This window comes from Heptranchias perlo, chromosome 33 (assembly GCF_035084215.1).
Source record: "Heptranchias perlo isolate sHepPer1 chromosome 33, sHepPer1.hap1, whole genome shotgun sequence".
Lineage (NCBI taxonomy): Eukaryota > Metazoa > Chordata > Chondrichthyes > Hexanchiformes > Hexanchidae > Heptranchias > Heptranchias perlo.
Genome location: NC_090357.1, coordinates 20,360,237 through 20,379,978, shown reverse-complemented (window position 1 = coordinate 20,379,978; position 19,742 = coordinate 20,360,237).

The window sequence follows — 19,742 nt, the reverse complement described above, 5'->3', positions numbered from 1 at the left end:
TTATTTCACATGTATTAAAAGGGCAACAGGCTATGGGACCATTAATCAACAGCTTCACCTCTCCTACTGATTATTTTATGTGTCATTACAAAGAGTTCCTCGTCCAAATCGTCAAAAAATGTTCTAGATAAAGCGAGTCATTAAAAAAGATCATGTACACAATAAATGATAACTCAGTCCAACACTAAAATCAAAAATGTTTCATTCATACTAATATAAAGGCTGTATTGCTGCTGTCACACTGAAGTATGGTCTATGTAATTTAATGGTGGGGTTCAAATGACTCCTTAAATCCTGAGAGTGCAGTTGAAGGAGTCCATAAGACGTCATCGGAAGCCAGATGTTAAATTACAAGCTGAATTCACTTGGAAACCTTTGTTATTTTAAAAAATATATATAATCATTCTGAGTATTAATAAAGTGTTATGGCTGGGCTGTGGAGGCAAAGCTCTAGAGAGTCAGTGCCTGAGAAATCTAAACGTCATTACTGCAGAATAATTGTATTAATATGATTCACAGAAAGTATAATTAGAGCAATATTTTGCAGTCGTAATGAAAAATTACAGGGGAATTATGTGCCTACTATAATATATACAGACTACATGGATGAGCAGATTGTGATGGTGTTTGTAATTAAAACAACTGAGGGCACAGTTAGTTAGTATGCTGTCCTTTCATTTCTGGGAATCGGGTTTGAATCCAGCCTAGATTCATGGGATGAAAATCTTTCTGTTCTTCTGTGGCGGTTCCAACAGTCTTTAATGAAATGAGGTTAGTCAATTCTAGTACAATCTTAGTGCCCGTGAGTCTCTACTAGAAAACTTCTTAATTCAATATCAATTAACAGTTTCTCTCAGAAATGATACAAGGGTGGTTGATCTTGGTGATGGAGATGATATGTTGATGCAGTGGTGGAAGAATTTTGACGATGGATTAAGAAACATTTGGGACTGTCTTCCCCTACCAGCACCCATGGAGATGAGTGTTGAAAGGACAGAAAACCAGTAAGCCTGTGATTGCAGTGTCTACTTTAACATGTTATTCCAGTTTTTCACCCCGTGAAAGCAGAAGTTATGAACATTAACATAGTGCCATTCGTTCAGCGCTCACTGTTCATCAATGCACATTAAGGGCTTGGTTATGCTGACTGGTACAATACATACACATGTGGTGCCACTCCCTCCAGGGCCAAGTTGAAGCCACGTTTTCTGCAACAAAGTTAAGGATGCCGCCCAGGAGTGTGGCTGCCAGAATTTTTGCAGCATTTCTTTTTGTCAGGAGTTGGAGGACAGAGCAGGAAGGAAGGCTGCACAGACAGCTAACAATAAGCCAAGGGGTCATGGCCACAGGCTATAGTCCAACTCCCTGTCAGGATGGAATTATGCTTTAGCCACTATATCTTAGCCACAATGGGGAACTGACTGAAAGGCAAATTCAATGAGTCCTATCAGTCAGCTGTTGACGTTGCCAGCCTGACCTAGCCCACAGTATCTGAAGAGCAGCTTGCATTGTATACTCTATATCTAGTATATTCACAATAAATTGGTCTGCCATATTTGTGAATGGGAGTAATTACTGGGCTGGAAATTACTTTCAAAATAATGGAAAGCCCAACAGCGCTCACTATTATTAATGGCGAAAACAAAGAGCAAGTTCCGGGGACTGTACATGCGCAGTCAAATGCGGAATTCCGGAACTTGCTCTTCCTGGTTCGCGGCGATATGACAGCTTCGCGTTAAAGGGACCTCGTTGGCTGCAACCAATAGAATCAATGGACCAGCGCCAACTTGCTCTCCTGCCCAGCTGGAAACTAACCAATATTGGCAGAAAACAGGTTTGCTCAGTTTTTTTAAGTCTAAACTAAGTTTTAACAGTGTGATAAGACTTAATGACTGCAAACAACCTCTCTGACACTAAAAATTAACTTTTAAATTGTGGAGTATCATTATTCCTGATTGCGATAGCTTTTGGACATTTAAAAAAAAAATTTACATCTTTTTAACTTTTTCCTTCTGTCTCTTTTATCTGAGTCTTTTAATCTTAACTTCTCTTTATTTTGCTTTCTCTATGTCATTTTATAATACCTTTTCAGATTTTAGTCTGTGCTGTTTGAGAATGAACTGCACTTCCTGGTTCTCACAACGTGCCAAGCTGATTAGTTCAAGGGCCTTCGAGATCCTTTCACCATTCACATAGCCCGAGAAAGAACGCTGATATTATTTGAACTCGCAGTACAAGGAAGTTGCCACCAACAAGAACGTGGTAACTTAGTATGTGAATTTAAATCTAATGAGCGGCGACCACAGCTGGTTTTCTGCTCGGAGCAATTTATGGGCCGTTGTTTATCACGAATGTAATTCATCAATTTCTCCTCTCTCCGACAAGTTAATCAAGACAATGTTTCATGTACTGGTGTTCTGCCTCTCATTGTCCACACACCTTTGGAGGAAATTCACCATCTTGGCTTGCATTCACTCTGCTCACCAAAAATTTTAATTATGAATAGCAGATATTTAAAGTGTGCTGAACGTAATTCTAATTTTCAGCAATACTGCCATTTTAGGAGCCTACACTGCGGACAGATGCATTAATACAGATTTCTTTTTATCATTGAACATCCACTATAACTGATATGTAAACATTTGGGGGGTGATTTTTAACCCCAAGAATGGGTGGGTTGGGGGCGGGTGAGAGTTGAAAATATTTGTTTTTTTGGGTCACAACTGCAAAATTTTCGGACTTGGTATTCCCAGTGTACTTTTACGTGCTGAGGTTAAACCTGGAAATAAAGCCAGGTTGCAGTGGCGACCCAAAAAACAACCGTTTTCAACTCCTACCTGCCCCCAACCCACCCGCTCTTGGGGTTTAAAATCACCCCCTTCATCTTGGTTGAATAATTTTGATGATCTTAGAGTGCTTCAATCTAAAGTTGAAGAAAGAGCTGAGGGGAGTGGTCCTGTTCAATGTCTGCTAGACAAATGCTGAGTGGCATTGACAAGACTGCTGCCAGACTACTCTGCATTACCAAATGAAGGAGGAAGCATGGCTATAAGTGTCAAGCAAGTGATTTGGAATGGAAATAATGTAGAAAGAACTTAATCAGTGGTTTCTTTTTATTATGAAAAGATTCTGATATTGCAATTTAATTACCATGGTAGTGACTGTATTGACAATGCTGTTCTAACTAAATTATAATCCCTTTAGTTAAAATCTGACCGCTAATCTTCTCAAAATAAATGAAGAGCCATGTGTGTGTGGCATACATCAATGAAAATCAGTGCCTCACGTTCTAAGGCACATCTTCTTTTGTACGTAGAATGATTCATTAATTGTACTTTGTTGATTGATAATGTTTGCCTGTTGAAGTATTTTCTCTCCTTCTTTAGATCTTGCTTATTGCTCTTCAAAATCAAAAACTAGACAAATATCTTGTTCCCAGCCTCGGTTCTGAAAAGGGAGGTGTACAAAATCATGATGACATCCTGTTCACCCTGTAGGGAACCTGGGCTCTGCTCAGTTGGTTCCCCACTGTGATCTAAAGCAAAATACTGCGGATGCTGGAATTCTGAAAGAAAAACAGGAAATGCTGGAGAAGCTCAGCAAGTCAGGCAGCATTGGTGGAGAAAGAAACAGAGTGAATGTTTGACCTGAAATATTAACTCTGTTTCTTTCTCCACAGATGCTGCCCGACTTGCTGGGCTTCTCCAGCATTTTCTGTTTTTATTCCCCACTGTGATGTTACTACCGTTAGTAACTCATCACACATATGTAAAGCCATATTGCACCTCTTAAACCATCAGGTTGGTGTGTGTTAATGCTCTGTCCCAGCTTCACTGCATATTTAAAAAAGGTTCAGTTAAGTTATGGGAAGAAGACAATCAGATGAGCAAACTTCACTTTTGCAAAGTGTTCTTTAAAGTTAGGTTTCTTTTTCCAGTTTTCCCCTCTCATCTCCAATAACCATTTATGAATACCACTGGGTTACAGTTCCATGAATACCAGGATTCTGTTAAACTCCCAATGGAGCCACCTCAAAAAGCTAAAATTGTTTAAGGAGAATTACATAAAATGTACAGCACAGAAACAGGCCATGCCCTTGTTAATGCTCTACACGAGCCTCCTCCCACTCTTCTTCATCCCATCCCATCAACATCTCTTTCTATTCCTTTCTTCCTCGTGTTTATCTAGCTTCCCCTTAAATGCATCTATGCTAGTTGCCTCAACTACTCCTTGTGGTAGCGAGTTCCACGTTCTAACCACTCTCTGGGTAAAGAAGTCTCTCCTGAGTTCCCTATTGGATTTATTAGTGACTATCTTATATTTATATTTGTGACCCCTAGTTCTGGTCTCCCCCGCAAGCGGAAACATCTTCTCTACGTCTACCCTATCAAACTCCTTCATAATTTTGGACAATTAAGAGTCAGCAAGCTATTTCAACCAATGCAGGGGAGGGGGTATTGCACTCAAGAACAACAACTTCATTTATATAGCACCTTTAATGTAGTAAAATGTCAAAAGACACTTCACGATAGCACCCTTTCCTGATAGAAACTGATCAGGAGCAGTAACCCTCAATTTTAAACTAGGCTCATAACATGGAGAAGCAGAGAATCCAGCACCTCCTTGGATTACAGAGTCTCTGAATATTGATAATGCAGCTGTTTCATGCTGAGATGAGTGTTTCCTGTAAATGAATTTGAGCTTGCTGCTTTCTTTGTTTCAACAACCTGTCAGTCTCTAATGCTCAATCAACCAACTCCTGAGAAACTGACATTTCTTTTTGTGTGGCATAAAAGGCTTTCACTCTGTATCACTTTGCTGTGCTCCCTTGCTTGTTAGAGCAATCAAAAACATTTCACCTTTGTAAGACTCTATCAAGTAAGCTAAGAATCTATTAAATATGAAATCAGCTGTAAATGGATTTAAAAACTAAGATCAAGTAGCAAACCAGGCAGAGGGCAAAGTATAATGAAGCAACAGCATGGAAAACCACTGACCCTTCTAACAGAACAATGTGGTCAGATAACAGGAAAGCTGCAAAGCTGCAGACCCTCAGGAAACTGCCTGAGTCAGCTATTTTGGAGAACTTTTTCTCTGCTTCTGTTTAAGCAACAGGAAAGATGCAAAGCTGCGGACCCTCTGGAAGCTGCCTAAGTCAGCTATTTTGGAGAACCTTCGTTCTGCTTCTGCGAAAATGGTACCAGTTGCAGGATGACCTTTGCACCGATACCAGAAATATCTTGACCATCCTTGCCCAGCTAAAAAAATGGAGGAACTGATACTATTATCTAACCCGCCACCTGCAAACAGTACCTGCAGAATTGCACATTCCTCAGGCAGAAATAGGGTATATAAAGACTGGCTTTTAGCCAGAAGCCCCACAGTTGGAGGAGAACAAGAGTTAGATATTTCCAGGGGATGTTAATGCTGGTTTCAGCCTAACCCATTGTAACTCTCCAACGAACAACGAGGAACGGGCCATCCGCGCCAGCAGTCCAGTCGCTAAACGGGTAATATCACGCTTGTTTAAGACTGTTAGTTACTGCTCAATGATTGTTATATAAAATGATCAAATGCTGTCTGTGAACAATAAAAACCTCAATTCTCTAACCAATATAGTGTCAGTTCGGATTAATTAAAAGGAATCTCCATACCGGCATATGGGATTTTCTAACACCTTCCTGTACTAATCTGCAAACGAAACACACATGAAACAGACCCAATTTGATAAAACACCTAAATATAATAATTCAACAGAACATAAATAAAAATGCTAAAATAAACAGAGAATATAATTAATCAGTTATATTAATCAATTAATGCCCTCTCAGTTACCACAATGAACCAATGAGAAAATGCCATATACTACAAAATGTCTGTCTTAAATGTTCATGTGCTATGGAAACTGATATATCATTTTGCAGCATCAGACTCCAGGTTAAATATTCAATATATTATAATAAATGTGGTGATTTGTTTTCATTTATTTTGCTTTTGCATAGTTTTCAGTTGTCATTTTGTGCCAAAAGAAAATATAGAAATTATAATAAAATGCTGTCACGTTAGAGGAAAGCAGTCCTTAACATTTACTTAATCCTTTCAGTAACCCAATTTATGTAGACACTCAAACAAAATGCCTCCGGCATAATAAATACTTCTGTTTAGGATTTGTACGAATTATTTATTATTTCATCTCTAAATAAGAGTCTCTGAATCATGTTTATGTGAAGAGCGTGCATTTCAAGAAGCATTTTTAACTTTAACGTTTATTTTAAATTAATGAAAGATAAACTCAAAGAAACACTACCATCTAAAATGTAATGTTGCACACAGGACTTTCAATAAACAGAAGGTTTTAGTTTGTTTTCCTTGCAACCTACAATGTGCTATCCCTTTATATTGCCATAGTAGCATTGTATGGATCAGTGCAAGTAATAAATGCCGGAGGTAGAAATTGGGAATTAACTAGCAGCCAAGGAGCAGTGGCTCAGTTTGATTTAGTGCAAACTAAATGCAGTTCATCAAGCCAGAAAGTAATCTGACCCAACAAAATAAATGCACAATTGCTTTCCAGATCCATTCCAATTTCAAGTGAGGGTTTTGTTTTTAAATAGTCATTGATCTCCCATGGTGTTGCTCACAGTGAGTCAGAAAATATGCTACTTTATATTGAGAGGAACATTACCCCATGTAACCCACAGTTTATTATAATATAGTTGATCTCTTATGTCATTGTTTACAGGCAAAAAATTATATCATCCTGTAATTTTAACTCTGCTTTCCCACTCTCCAATTATTTTTGTGTCACCCTCTTTCTTCATCTTTCGCCTCTCTCTCTCCAGCTACCACACACTTTGCCACTATAGTATCTATCAATTTATCTAATTTTTCCCTTTGTCTCTGTTTCATTCTTTCTGTTAGTCTCTCCACCCCTCTCTCTTTTGTATGTCTCTCATATCTCTCTGTTGGTGCCACACATGATTCTTTTGTGATCTACTCAGTGTCTACCTCTTAACTTTTGTATGTTGGAAGATGGATGGTATATGTTGGGTCAGTGGTGGAGATGGGGAAGAGGCTACTGGAGAAGTGCTGTACTGTAGTGGTTGAGAGGAAAATGGGACCATGGATTGCAAAAGGAAGAAAATGAGATGTTGGGGTTGGAGTGTGGGAGGGAACGTGAGAGGGGCTGCAGTCCAGAAGGCCCGGGGCAGGACAGGATTTGGGAGTACTCAAAGGGTGGGCTGTGACACTTGAGGAGACTTGGAAGCCAGGGTGATGATGAGCAGGTGAGAGGCAGGAGTATTGAGCAATAAATTGCACTGGTACAAAATCCTAAAGCCCTGGAGCAAAATAATTTGTTTTTGTACTTTTAAGCCTGCCTTTGCTTGTGTTTTATTGTGCCAAGTTCCACCAAAAACCTCCCAGCATCTTGCGACCCTCCAGCTAAGGATGTTGGTCCTGGTATGTCCACAAAATTGTGACCAGGTGAGACATAAAGTTACTGTTGGGGTGCAGCTGGACCAAGTGTCACCCAGACATGCCAAGGATCACATCCTTGGCCACATCGTCACTGACATCAACAACAACCTGCATTTATATACCATCTTTAACATGGAACATCTCACAAGGTTTTACAGAGGGGGAAAAACAAAAGTTCCTGACCCAATGCTAGTTTTATTCACTTTTTGGACTTTTGTACTGTATTTACTATCTATGATCACAACTACAGTACAAAAGTTGAAGACAATGGGCCTGAAATATGCTGAGACGGAGCAGGGTGGGCCAGGAATTGAATGTGGTGGGCTGGACTCGGTGGTGGAGGGGTGGGGTTAGGGCTGATAGAGCAGCGGCAAGGCTAGAGTCTTGCTGGATGGGGACAGACTTTAAAAATAATGCAGATCTTCAAGGTCCATACTCAGAGCCTGAGTGCCAAATTTAAGCCCCAGGCATCTAACAGAGATTAGGCCACAAGTAGCAAAATCTTAACGGGCATCTTTCTAATAGGAGTTGGACAATTTAATGGATAAGTTTTAGCAATTTTTTATGTTTTGAAATGTTGTTATGTTCCATTGTATGTAGTCAGCAGACTAAGCAAAAAATTAGCATTTGAAAATATTTTCAAAACACTTTTGAGTGTTTTTATTCTTTTGCCTTGTGTCTTTTTTCATTGGTAGCTTTTGCAGACTCCTCATTCTGGATTAGTTGTTTTCAGACATCCTTAGCCATTTTTCATTGGAAGTTTATTTATCTAATTTTTGATTGGTACATCGCTTAGCTGTTGTGATTTCCCATTGTTTCATGAGTAAAAGATTTGAATCAAGTACGTGTAATTGTGAAACATACTTTATCTATCAAATATGATGGATCACGTGTGACATGGAAAGTGTTTTGCCTGAAGTGTGATGGATGAGACACACAATGTGCTGGATAAGCACATATAGAGACATAGGTATATAAATATGTTATCCAGTTAAGATATGCGAATGCTTGAGAAAGAACAATTTGAATATTTGTATTTGTTTGACAACATTAATGACTCCTAAATTCAGGATAACATTCCCTGTACAATTCCGCAACAATGGTCTGGAGTTTCCTTTCGGGAGATATTAATAGTTTTCTGGTGCTGATGTAATGGTAACTCCAGTGAGTGACTATCATTAAAATTGAGTGGAATTTTCTACTGCATTATAGAAGGTTACTACCAATAGTCTGTAGCTTAGGTTTAGTTAACAAGTTTTGGACAATGGGAATACATAAACCAGCTAATGAGTATCAACTTGGAAAAAAATGCTCCAATAACCTACAAAATTGGATCTTAGGAATACCACCAGTAGGATATGGGGAAAGAGTGGTTAGCTTCAGTTGAAAAGCTAGGACTGACACAGGCACAGTGGGCAAAATGACCTTTTTCTGTGCTGTGATTTCTATGATTCAATGTTTCTGATTTATTGAAGAGTTCAGATAGGGCGATGAAAATATACTGGTGAGAATTTCTCATCAATTTTTCAGTGAAATTGGGGTGAGCGTGAGCAGAACATTGCTCCGAGAAGCACTCCAGCATGTCTACATGGGTGTATTTCATGCTGCCGCTCCCATTTCCTGCTGCCCAATCCTAATGGTGTACAATTCACCTGCCCATATCTAGGTGGGCATATTGTAAGCAGATGCAAATGAGGGAAATATGTCCTCTGACATATTTCCTGTCATTTGCACTTTGGATGTCAGGATCACTCGCTATGGTCTGCCAGAGAGGCCTTTCAATTGTTTTTCCTGGTAAGGCCGGTGCAATCACTCACAGAGCAAAAGTTTACATATTCTTGAGGAGGAACAGAATTTCCTTCTAAATTTGCTTTTTTTTTATATAAGCTGTCCAGATGATGAGTAAGGCTGATCAGGGAAGTTGACCTACGTAAAGCTGCTGGAACCTTCATGCTGCGACAGGCCCTCTGAGGGCAACAAAACTCCACCCAACTCCATAGAGATTCCCTGGTAGAAGCCGAGGGGCCTGCCTTCCATGTGGTCTTGACCCTGAGGCTGGAAGATTGACCAGGGTCAAGACCACATCTTTGTAGCTGGCATAAGTCCCGCCACCTCACATATGTACCCAATTTATCAACAGCAGGAAATCTAGGTCAGTACATTCTGGTTAACAAAATTATTCAGCTGCCTTTATCTTCAAAGCTCACAGGCTCTTTTAATACAGCACATATTTACATTTACAGCTGCACTACTAAATGGTTGTATTATAAAGAGAACAACCATAAAACATTTGCATTGTCTGATTCTTGCTAGTATCACAAAGTCTGCTGAAACTATAACTTACGATGACATTGATTTCCAAACTGTTGCAGCCATAATCTTGTGAGCTTTAGAGACTTATAAGTTATGTAATCAGTATGCATTTGTGTACGTGATGTGTACTGACAATTTCATACAGGTTTACAAGTCTGTGTAACCAAATTTTCCATTACTTCCAGTGTTTACATTGCTGCTTTCTAAATATCAAGTTGCTTAAATGCTGACTTCATGCAGTTCACTTCAATTATTTAAGAAATAGAAGTTATCCAAGATTTTTGTATAAGCTCTCCAGCTGACGAGTAAGGCTGATCAGGAGAGCTGACCTATGTAATGCAATCATTAAACATACTGAATAACAGTTTGTGTTATTCAGGTACACTTGTGAATAAAGGATGGACAAATTTGGAATTAAGCCAAACTGACCTAAATGTTTGTTTGCATATTTGATAGCGTGAGAGGGTAAAAAACATAGCTTGAAATGGGCATGAATTAAAAATTAATTAAGAATGAAAAACCTTAACATTTCACTTTGGGAGATGCAAAAAGGATAAGAAAAAATGTTTGCACCACCTGCTCCCTTATGGATTGATCAGTAATTGTAACAAGATGTATATTGGAGGGAGAACTACATAAAAGTGCTTTGTGTGATGATTTCTACTTCTCTGCTTTCTCCTCAAGCTAAGTGCTATTTGTGTGCAAGAGATGGGTAGGTTGCTCCTAATATTTTGCCACTGCCATGATTTTATCAATTTCATGGTCCCAGTTTTTTATTTGGGAATAAGTACCCATGTGACTCCTCCCATGACAAAATAACTTGACCGATAAAAGAATTAAAAAGTTTCCCTTGAAAAGCTTCTCTCACAGATAGAAAAGGCTGAAAAAGTCATAAAATACATGCCTCTAGTTACAAATCTTTGTTACAATTGGCAATTTGGATCAGGAAGAGCTTAATGGGCCAATTCACTAACCTAATTTGATATGATATATTAAAAAAATGTCATAATGTAATGACACATTCAGACAGGAATGAATAATTAAATTTCTCTCTGCAAATATTCTAATGGAGTGAGTCATAAATCTCAAGTTGCTCAATCTGATGGTGAAATTTGTATGGTAAATGATAAAAAAATGTAGTTCTCAGCAGAATTGGGTTTTATTCACAATCTGTTTCAAATCCAGATATAACACTAATCCATATTTTGATCAGAAACATGGAACAATAGATAACTGGGGGAGAAAGAGTTACATGGCAGTATGGTGAATGAGTGGCTTTGAGGATGTTGTAAGACACAGGAGTAAACTGAGCACATAATAAACTAATCCAACCAACAAGATTATGATATGTGCTTTTACTTCACTCTTTGCATCTGGTACTACAAAAAAAACTCATGGAATTTTACTTCCCAATATGTATGTGTAATTTTGAAACTTTTTTATTTCCTAATCCCTTTTTAAAGCTCATCCCTTTTTACAGCTCCTCCCCTTTCCCATCCCATTCAGCAGCCAAGGTGCTGGGAAGGCAATCATCTTGCAGAAATCTGCAAACACCATTCTATGATTGGCTGCTAGAAATTGCATAAGAGCAACCCGAGTTAAGTCTGCTTCACTTCCAATATGAAAGTGTCCTATCTCCACTCAATATTTCCCTTGAATGTCGAGTAGAGATTGGGAACTTACCATGTTGAAGGTGCGAGCCTGCAAATTACCATTCAGTGCAGTGGCATATTGGCCAATAATGCATTATGCCATCCGTCCATTTTTAATTGTTGCTAATTGAATAATCCTGCTCATACAAGAAAACAATGGTTGCCAAGCCTTTATTAGGAATAACTCCAATTCATTTCACTTGTTCCTTGAGAATTATTGATGTATCTATGCACAGGTAGCTCCTTTTGTAGGTCTATCCTTTATTGGGAGCTAGACTCTTTCTGTCACATACAGTTGTGTATCTATATCATTCCTTGCCGTCCGAGTGCCTACTGTTATATTATGCAAATAAGATTAATATCAAAATTCACCAACAATGCACAATAGCAGACATAACATTGTATTCCTGCTCAACACTTGAAAACCTGAGAATTCACTCAGCGATCAAACTGTAAACCCCTCATTTTGCATATGTCAAGAAATGCTGTGCTGCACTTTGTAAAGCAAGATCATTTTCAACTGTATGAATTATTTTCCATGCATGAATGAACAAAGTCTTAATAAAGAAATGATTGGAAGATATGATAGGGCAGTTGCTCATTTAGCTTAACCAAATAACTGATAGGGTTAATTATGTACAGAAGATGAAAGCTGGTTTATATATTAGACATGTGAAAAAAGAAAATAAATTCAAAGTACAAGAAAGAAACGGTGAGAGAAGTTAAAATCTGTAACATAAAAGCGTCAAAAGTAAAATAATCAAAATCGAGTTAATACGCCCTTCAGAAAAGATAAGAGGAGCCCACGATAAAGATATCAGTGTAATTAAAGTGACTGCACTTGCATTTTTTATGAAATATGGAAATGAGCCTTTTAAAATTATTTAAGGAAGGAGATCATTTAATATTTGCCAAGCTATTCCATAAAGATGCTCCAAAAATGAAAAGGATAGCTTACAAGACGATGTTTTGATAGAAAGAAACACGCCTTTCTGTGAACATAACTGCCCAGTGTGCTATAATTTGATGCTGGTGAAATTTGTACCACCATATAGTTTGCTTGCTCCAAACAAAGGACGAGAAGAAGGATAAAATGGATAGTCCAGTGCAACAATATATTTTACTAACGGAGTGGAAGAACAAAAGAGGAGAATTAGCCGGGTCATAAGCTTGCATCTATTTTAGGACCTAAAGCTTTCTTTATTTCAATGCATTTATTTTAAGCCATGATTATACATGTGACGAAATTAGTTAAACGAAAGCAACCCTGCATCAGCATTTTGAACCATATGTCACCATTATCTGTTAATTGGAGAACAGAGGAACTGAAAATAAACATAGTAAAAGGAAATCAAATCACAAGCAAAAACAATAGGGGTAGTTAAATTGGATAACCCCCGAATCCGGGCGCAGGGGTTAGGGTACGCGATTAACCCGCGCCCGGTGGTTGAGATGCAGGCATGGTCAGCACTTCTTAAAGGCAGCCTGCACCTCTTAAAGGAGAAGTGCATTGTCAATGCAATCATTGGTGGAAGAAAAATTTAATGGCTGGACCTGCAAGAGAGCGTGTACCGAGGTTCTCCGGTCACGCACTGGAGGCCTTGGTGGAGGAGGTGGACGCACGGAGGGCCATCCTATATCCGCGGGGTGTCAGGAAGCCCTCCAGAAGCCAGCTGCGGAGGAAGTGGCGCTGGAAGTGAATGCCAGGAGCATTACACCACGCACATGGATGCAGTGCAGGAGAAAGCTCAATGATTTGACACGAATGGTCAAGGTGAGTGAATTCAAGTGTCAAATGGCACATCCAACCAACTGCACCACTGCTCCTCACACAACACCCCCCCCCCCCCCCGACCCCCGTCACCCACCCATCAACAAACGCTTCCCATCTGTACACATTGCTGCACTTCGAATGCTGCATCTCATCCTCACACAGCACCACTCTTGCAATCCACACACCCACAACTCACAGGTCACAAACATTAGCAGCCACTCAACCATGACAGGCACATCACCCAAACATCTTGCAGGACACTCACTGACACAATTCCCTCTGCCTTGCAGGAGAAGGTGGTGCATAACAGCCAGCAGCAAGAAAGAACAGACGGAGGACAGGCACGCCTACACATCCTCACCCCCATGGAGGAAACAGTGCTGGGGATCATTGGACGGGCCGTAACTGCAGCCGTGGCCACTGGTGCTGGAGGTATCAATGATGAGGGTCTCTGCATACCTAATCATCCTTCTTGTTTCCCACATCTCTCTCATCCCACAATCTTTTCTGATGCACGTGGTGCAGATGGTGTCAGCACACACGTCTTAGCTTCTCCACCCCCGCTCCACAACTCAACCCCTCTCCCTTTGTCATTGCAGACAACCGAGAACTGGAGTCGGCACCGTCCTAGGTGGAGGAGGAGGAAGTCAGTGACAATGAAACCACACCATCACTTGATCTAACACTCGCATCCACCAGCACAGATACTGACATTGCGTAATGTAGAGGCTAGCTTAGAGGAGGGATCTGCATGTTGTGAGACAGTAGGCACAAGTGCGCAGGAGCCGAGGCAGGGGGAACGGATACCACAGGTGCCAGCTCGCCGAAGGGCGAGGTCACACACTGGTTCTGCTGCCGAGGAGTCAGATGATGACTTTGGGCTAAGCGACAGAGGAAGGCTGATGGGCGTACACCACCAAATGCATGGTGCACTGGAAAGCCTGCCAGAAAGCCTGTGCATAATATCAAGGGACATGGAGTAATCCAGCTCCAACTTGGCACAGGGCTTTGCGCAGAGCTTGGAGCCCATCCTTTCCCACATGGAACGAGTGGTCACCTCCATTAGCACACCTGTGGAACCCACCATGATGTAGCGCCTGATGACCGATGCCTCAGCTTTCATTGCAGCACAAACAGCTTCCATTGCAGCACAAACAGATGCCACCAAAGGTCTGCATGCTTCATTTGGAGCTCAGACTGCTGCTATCGTGGCTTTGGGTACCATTGTGGAATGGGGCTTCTAGGGCGGCACAGCGCTCCAGCAATCTGTTCTCCAGCAGGTCACCAGGATTACTGAGGCGCCGCCCCGTGCGAGTGGCAGTGGCACCATGGCAGTCGAACCTGCTGTCCTCTCTCAGGATGACAGCATTCCTGCTCCCACCCCTGCCACTCCACCAGCGCCTTTGCTGTTGCCTGTCAGCCAGCCAGGCCAGAATGCTGCAGCCCATGCCGAGATGGTGCCATCTGAATCACAGAATCAAAGCCACCTCATGAGGGGATAGCCATTGTCACCCTTGAAGCCGGGCCCTCCCGGCCCATAGCTACTTGAGGTCATCTTCCAGGACCATCTGCACGCTTCTTAATTGAAGGTCAGCAGCCTTCCACCACTCGTGCTCCAGCCATTAGGCATGCATCTCGTTGGAGCACTAGGAAAGGAAAAGGCACACGAACAACATGCGCGAAGGGAATGCCCAAGGGTGAATAGTGTAATGTTGTATACATGATTTCATGTGTTGGTTTATAAATTTGTATTTATCGTCGCAGTTGGTGGTGGTTTTTATTTATGCGATGAGCTGTGGGAGGAAGCAATGTGTAATCATCAGGAGGACAATTTGATGGTCATGTGGGAGAGGAAAGGTGGAGTGTAGGACTGTTGGTGACTTGGGAGGTGTTGTTGAGGTTATTGATATCACTCGTGAATAAGGTGAGCACGGACCTGGCAGACAGTTGCTTGTGCACCTTGTTGCCTTCTTGCCTTTTCCTCCACTTCCTCCTCCATCTCTTCCTCCTCTTCCAGCTCAGGGTCTTGCCGGATAGGTGGTGGCATAGGTTGTCCTCTCATAAGTGCAACGTTTTGCAGCATGCAGCACACGACGACAAATCTTGACACCCACTCAGCTGAGTACTGCAGGGCTCCTCCAGAACGGTCCAGGCAGCGAAAGCATTGCTTTAGGACGCCTATGGTGTGCTCGATGACATATTATGTGGCCGCATGGCTGTCATTATAGGCCTGCTCTGCACGTGTGCGTGCATTCCTGACCGGAGTCATGAGACACCTCGGAGGGGATAGCCCTTGTCGCCCAGCAGTCAGCCTTTGACTTGCCGTGCCGGTTGAAAGATAGGTGCGATATTGGACTGCCGCATAATAGAGTCATCGAGTCATAGAGTTATACAGCACGGATAGAGGCCCTTCGGCCCATCGTGTCCGCGCCGGCCATCAAGCCCTGTCTAATCTAATCCCATATTCCAGCATTTGGTCCGTAGCCTTGTATGCTATGGCATTTCAAGTGCTCATCCAAATGCTTCTTGAATGTTGTGAGGGTTCCTGCCTCCACAACCCTTTCAGGCAGTGAGTTCCAGACTCCAACCACCCTCTGGGTGAAAAAGTTCTTTCTCAAATCCCCTCTAAACCTCCTGCCTTTTACCTTGAATCTATGTCCCCTTGTTATAGAACCCTCAACGAAGGGAAAAAGCTCCTTAGTATCCATCCTATCTGTGCCCCTCATAATTTTGTACACCTCAATCATGTCCCCCCTCAGCCTCCTCTGCTCCAAGGAAAACAAACCCAATCTTCCCAGTCTCTCTTCATAGCTGAAGCGCTCCAGCCCTGGTAACATCCTGGTGAATCTCCTCTGCACCCTCTCCAAAGCGATCACATCCTTCCTGTAGTGTGGCGACCAGAACTGCACACAGTACTCCAGCTGTGGCCTAACCAGTGTTTTATACAGCTCCATCATAACCTCCTTGCTCTTATATTCTATGCCTCAGCTAATAAAGGCAAGTATCCCATATGCCTTCTTTACCACCTTATCAACCTGTTCCGCCGCCTTCAGGGATCTGTGAACTTGCACACCAAGATCCCTCTGACCCTCTGTCTTGCCTAGGGTCCTCCCATTCATTGTGTATTCCCTTGCCTTGTTAGTCCCTCCAAAGTGCATCACCTCGCACTTTTCCGGGTTAAATTCCATTTGCCACTGTTCTGCCCATCTGACCAACCCATCTATATCATCCTGCAGACTGAGGCTATCCTCCTCGCTATTTACCACCCTACCAATTTTTGTATCATCATGAAGGCATCAAGACTGCTGCCAGGGTTTGTGAGCATTGACCTGCATGATGCGCTGCGTGTTGTCGCACACCAGTTACACATTGAGGGAGTAGAACCCCTTTCTGTTCATGAAGATGGCCAAGTTGAGATGTGGAGCACGCATGGCAATATGCGTGCAGCCAATGGCACCCTGCACCACGGGGAAGCCTGCAACGTGAGCAAACCCTCGTGCTCGCTCATGCTACTGTTCTCTGTCAAGAGGGAACATTGTGAATCTGTTGCGCAGCTCATACAATACCTCAGTGACCTCCTTTATGCAGCAGTGCACTGCAAACTGCGAGATGTTGCACATATCGCCAGTAGCAGCTGGAAAGGATCCAGAGCCATAAAAGTTCAGCACCACGGTTAACTTCACAGCCACAGGCAATGCTGTCCTTGCCCTGTTCTGAGGCTGCAGTTGTGTCTGCAGCAGTTGACATAGCTCCATCACGACCTCTGTCGTGAACCACAGCCATTGGATGCACTGATCTTCACTCATGTTGAGGTAAGAGAATTGGTCCCTGAAGGCCCTCATTGGATATGGCCTCCTGCTCAGTGCCTTGCACCTCCTCCTCCTCTTCCCTCTCCTCGCATCTTGATCAGCTCTGCTTGGCCTCGCTGCATGCTCCCAGTCGTGTTCAATGGCCAGCGGGAGCCCTAGCAGGACACCCATGTTTGGCAGAAACCTTGTTCAGCACACCGTTTTAAATGCCACCAACAGTAATGCAGGACCTGCCAGACCACTCAATATTGCAACTTTCTCCAAGTATAGGAAGCTTCAACAAACAAGTACCATTGTACCAGCAGCCAGAAGCAATAATCCAGCAACTAACCTGCAACACCTGAATGATCCCTTTAAATAGTACTGGTAGGGGTTCTCCAGGCCGTCTCTGACCTGTTCAGCAGTGCTTGGTTAAGACAGTGCGTTAGCTGGAGCGTTGAGTTCCAAAATCGTCTCTATCCCTTTAAATCAGCGTTGCACACTGATCTACCGCATATTCTCCCTACTTTACATGGTGCTGGCGTTCGTTATCTGCGGTGTGCAAACGCCTTTACCAAGATGGCATCCAGCGCACGTCGTGCGCACACATTCCGATAGCCATTTTAGGTCCTTAGGAAGCCGCGTAACGCCGACAAAATGGGCGCTACACAGCCCAATTTATTGCCTCAGATCTCTAGCTGTAATTTGTTACTATCATATGGGCCGTTTTATGCTCTAGGGAAAACATAATTTCTGGAAAGACATTGTGATTTAAAAAGAGGGTAGAAACAAACAGGGATTAAAAATTAAAACAGAAACAAAAACAACTGCAAATCTTGGATATCTGAAATAAGAACAGCAAATGTTAGGAATATAATTATCCAGTGTTGTATATAACAGCCAATGATCCTTGTTTAAAAGTCCTAAAATAAATTGTAATAGAATAATTGTAGTTAGGAATGCAAATATCCTGTTAGTTTACAAAGTACAAAGTAGAAAAGTCACTCGATCCAGATGGGATACATCCTAGGTTGCTGAGGGAAGTAAGTGTGGAGATAGATCAGAGTGGGTATACGTACACAAGTCTTAGAAGCTGGCAGGACAAGTTGAGCAGGCTGTTAAAAAAGCAAACGAGATCCTTGGCTTCACAAACAGAGGCATAGAGTACAAAAGCAAGGATGTTACGCTAAACCTTTATAAATCACTGGTTAGGCTCCAGCTGGAGTATTGTGTCCAATTCTGGATACCACTCTTTAGAAAGGATTTGAAGAGGATGCAGAGGAGATTTACTAGAATAGTACCAGGAATGCAGGACTTCAGTTATGTGGAGAGACTACAGGAGCTGGGATTGTTCCCCTTAGAGCAAAGAAGGTTAAGGGGAGATTTTATAGGGGTGTTCAAAATCATGAAGGGTTTTGATAGAGTAAATAAGAAGAAACTGTTTCCAGTGGCAGAGGGGTCAGTAACCAGAGGTCACGGATTTAAGTTAATTGGCAAAAGAATCGGAGGTGAGATGAGGAGAAATTTTTTTACCCAACGAACTGCTATGATCTGGAATGCAATGCCTGAAAGGGAGGTGGAAGCAGATTCAATAATAACTTTCAAAGGGAAATTGGATAAATATTTGAAGGGGAAGAATTTGCAGGGCTATGGAGAATGGGACTTATTGGAGAACTGTTTTGAAGAACTGGCCCAGGCATGATGGGTCGAATGGCCTCCTTTTGTGCTGTATGATTCTATGATTCTGCAACAGACAATATGCTGTCAAAGCTTTACATTGTCATCACTAAACCTGATGTACTTTAAAGTTTTAAAGTTAAAGATACAAAACAACATTTTCACTGGACTACATTGCGGCACAAACTGTCCCCCACTCGCAATCACGGCATATTTTGTGGCAAAAGCTGCTTTGCCAGTGTGCAAAATTCCCAAACTTTAATCATGCCACTTTAAATCAATGTAAGCATATACAATTAGAGCTTTACTCAGCCATTTTTATTCACAACTAAATTAGGGACCTAACTAATGAGTGAATGGAGATAAATACCACCATTTGTAAAATGCAGGTGCTGCCCCCAAATATTCATGGTCATAGCTTTAAAAAAAAAATTGCTTTGTCATGACTGTTCACATCTGGCTCTGTTCAGGCTCTTAATCATTATCATCTATACAATGAATGTCTGAACAACACTTCGTACAAAAAATGTAATTGTGACTCATTGGTTAGGCTGTAAATCTTATTGAGTGTTGAAAGCTTTGGGTGACTGTGACTGGGGAAATTGCACTGATAAAGAACAAAATAGTGCTACAATACATGATACCAAAGCACAACTGCGCCATTCTCCTTGCAGTGACACTGGATGACTTTGTAATAGTGTTGGTTGACAGACTGAGCATTGTTTTGTGATAGAATAGCAAAAGTATTTGCAGCATCCTGATATTTAATGCAAACAGCGTTCTGTTGCAATGCCAGCCTTTTAAAGTCTCTGGTGTTTGGTTGTCTCTTACTCGGGAAAAAATAAGTATTTTAAGGAGACAACTTGTCTTTGCTGAATTAAATCATATATTTTTTAGTCATGTTGCAAGCAATGAATCCAGTTTTAACAACAACATTTTGCATTTATATCGCACCTTTAATGTAGAAAAACATCGCAAGGCGCTTTGCAGAAGCTTTAGAAAAAGAAATGTTTTCTTAATGTCAATAGTGATAGACCAATATGGAATGAAACACTAGTA